The 3,229-nt window shown below is 34.4% G+C and overlaps 1 protein-coding gene across 4 annotated transcripts in view; it reads left to right on the top strand.

Annotated features, from left to right (window-relative positions):
• Positions 1 to 2,619, top strand: part of SYNCRIP (synaptotagmin binding cytoplasmic RNA interacting protein) — a 26,956-nt gene extending 24,337 nt beyond the window's left edge. For all 4 annotated transcript variants that reach the window (XM_032104996.1, XM_032104995.1, XM_032104998.1 and 1 more), the window contains exon 12: positions 1 to 2,619. This exon is cut by the window's left edge. The gene's annotated coding sequence lies outside the window, so the exon portion shown is untranslated.
• Positions 2,620 to 3,229: the final 610 nt, after the last annotated feature.

Genomic DNA, 3,229 nt, shown 5'->3' with positions numbered 1-3,229 from the left:
GTCAGACTAAAACTGACAACTGTACAGTGAAGCCTGACATTTGGATATTTTGAAGTTTTTCATAAATCATAGAATAGTATATGGCTGTAGTTTAGCTTTTTAGGTAAAAGGTATGTTTTCATTAGTGCATTTCTTATTGCTGATCACTGTAAAAACATGTGGATCAGCTTTCCATTTCTCTTACGCAGATCATGATAACCTGTAGAGTAGAGTAGAGTACAATCATTTGTGCTATGTTTTTAATTTTCTAAAGCACCTTGATGACAGTGAGTGTTCAGTGGTGAAGCATCCTCTATTGAACCACCCTTAAAAAAAGACTAAATAAAACCAGAACCTTGCCAAGTCCAGCTTCATATAGGTAAAGATAGATAAAATTATGACTTACTTTGGACTTGGCATAAAGAGTTCCCTTAACCCCCTGCACAAAGGGATACTGCAGTTATACTACATACCCATAGGCACCACAATGAAAATTGAAGCTTATACCTAATTAAGGTTTTATACACACCAGTTCCCCCAGTAAATGCAAATTTTAACAAAATTAGACATGTCATATGTTGAAAATGCTCATGGCAAACAATCATTTTGCATTCCTGCAAATAAAATTGTTTTATACTGTAAGCTGGAGGCGAGTGTAACTTATTTTTGTAATAAAGTTTTTATTTTTTTTATGTGTCATTAATATAAATGTGTGTTAGTACAGAGATCTTCTGGTTAAAAACTTAGAATCGCACACATTTCAGTATGTTTACTTGTATTTACATAATTTTTAGAATAGTGGTTGCCAATAGCCTGTATGTTTTCACATTAATTGATTTTTTTTTTTTTTGTTATCTTAATAAACCATTTTAGTATGTTGTATGTCAATTACTGGGATAGCTGGGACATAAAGTGTAATTAAAAAATTGTCAAGTATTCATTGGAATATGTAAATGTGCCTTGCCAGTTTTGAACTTTAAGACAAAGTAAGTGAACGATGATGAAATGAGTAGTCAATGCCTAAGCGACATTTGCTACCAGAGTTTCATATACTGCCCTTGCTAAAGAAAAGAAAATTTCTTCCTCAAATTTGAACGTAAAACTTAACAGTTGCATTAGCTTCTGAATTTTCAAATCTATTTAGAGAAATTAGGCTTATGGAAAGTGGGTTTTTTAATTGTAGCCTTAAGAATAATTTTGAATTTCAATGTAATCCTTGGTGCTGGCATTCCCAGTGCCAAGGAGTTTAAATGCTCCCTTCAAAGAGGTTGCCATGCCTACTGGCACTTTTACTGTCATACGGTTTTATAAGGAACACTGTCAAGATGTGGAAACCAATTCTGAACTTGATATAAAATGAAACACTGGGGGCTGTAGGAGAGGGAAAGTCCTCAGATTTCTTAATCTTGAGATCTCTCCATTGCTGAAAAACTTAAAACACTTGTTGGATCACAAGTGCTAGTGACTAGTTCTTAGTCTGGAAACATGTTGCGGGGGATAATACGTTTATGGAATTGTAACAGTAGATGGAAGTGCATAAAAACACTGGAACTAAGGCACTATGTGTGTTGAAATTGTGGATTATATCCCTAATTTCAGCTCTGATAAAAGCATGGGGCACGACTATTTAAAAAAAAAAAAAAAAAGAGGCAAAATTGACAGGAAAATTTTTAATGAAACGCAAGCAATGGTGAATGAGCAAAATACCAAGATCCTGACAGTGTTCCCTCTAATTATGAACTCAAGCCATTATAACTTTTACAATTAAATATGATTTGCACTGTTCTGATATTGGTGCAGTTTTTTAGAAAAATTATCAGAAAACTAAATTGCATGTGGTGGTTAATGTTGTGAAAAAAAAACCTAAAATCAAAAAACTGTTATTTTTCAAAGCTTTAAATTTGATTGTTTAAAGAAGAACCATTAAGTGGAAATACTGGTGAGAATGGGCAAGTGCATATATACGACATCAGTTTGGTTGCACTTGGGTGTTGGTAAACTTGAAATGTTCTACAGCAATAATGCATTCCTTAGGGGGTGCTTTGGTGACAAATGAACATGTGACACAGTTCTTTTTGGCATGTTGAAGGCAAGTTTTGACTTAATATAATGTGCTGCCTCTGTTTATTCTCATAGGAGGCTTTCTTTACTAAAACACCTGCAAAGGTGCATAAGTAGTATAGTTCCACATTGGTTTGTAATGTGTTCCTAAATTTGAAGTCTAGTTGAATTTAATAAGAAACCGGAAACTGCTGCTGCTTAACACTTCTGGTTTATAAACACTCCAATACACAGCTTTTTAAATTATACTCTTGTTTTAATACTCATTTTTGTTTGAAAGGTTTCATATAGGACATGCAACTGTACTTTTTTTTCTTTCCAGTTTTTAAAGAGGAGATTTGTTACGACCCAGAACTTAAGTTTGTGTTTTTACTGTTGGAGGAAGGCTGTTACTACAATAAGATACTAAGATCAGTTTCTGAATTTCTGCGTTGTACAACTCTTATGTAAATACTGTCTTAAAATCTCAAATAAGGAATAATAATTCTGTTCTTGTTGGGGATTAGGGGTATGACATAGTCTAAAATAAATGTAGTGTCCTCTGAAGGCAGGATTCCCAACTTCAGGATAGAAATATTATATATGGCTGCAACTTCTTGTTCCCTTGTGCCTTTGATTATTCTTCAGAGGCTTAACTTTCCTGTTCAGCCCAGCAATTATTTCAGTACTTCTGTATGTTAGTGAGGGGGGACTTTTTTTTTTTTTGAGAAATAGAACTGAAAGGCGACATGGACATAAACACACATAACATTTCCACAAGAGTGTATCTAAATTGATACACTGCACAACATAAAGACTGTTACTCCCTCACATTAGCGAGAATTTAGTGGAAAATGTTAATTGTTTAAGATGAAGTAGTAAGTTTTGGAGTAGGCAACAAGGCAGTGAACTTGACAATGTAGTTTTCAGACAGTTGAAATGGGTAAAGTGCAAGCTTGAATGTGTTCATGCCCTGAAGCTTATGATTCCTAACTTTATGACTATATGGATATGGACTTAATGGACATAAAAGTCTGTCTTTATGGAGTGTCTTGCTGAATTAACTCCAGCACCAGCACATGACATCTCTTGTCTAGGGCTAACTAATTGAATTAGTTGGGCATAGGAAACACCAGATTGTGCTTTGCCATTTGCTCTGTCAGATGAAAATGGGATGTGACAACAGGAGAAGTTGAGCTGAAGATTCCTT

This window comes from Corvus moneduloides, chromosome 3 (genome assembly GCF_009650955.1).
Source record: "Corvus moneduloides isolate bCorMon1 chromosome 3, bCorMon1.pri, whole genome shotgun sequence".
In the NCBI taxonomy this organism is placed as follows: domain Eukaryota; kingdom Metazoa; phylum Chordata; class Aves; order Passeriformes; family Corvidae; genus Corvus; species Corvus moneduloides.
The sequence above is the reverse complement of the archived record's forward strand: the minus strand, read 5'-3'. Positions and strand labels throughout refer to the sequence as shown.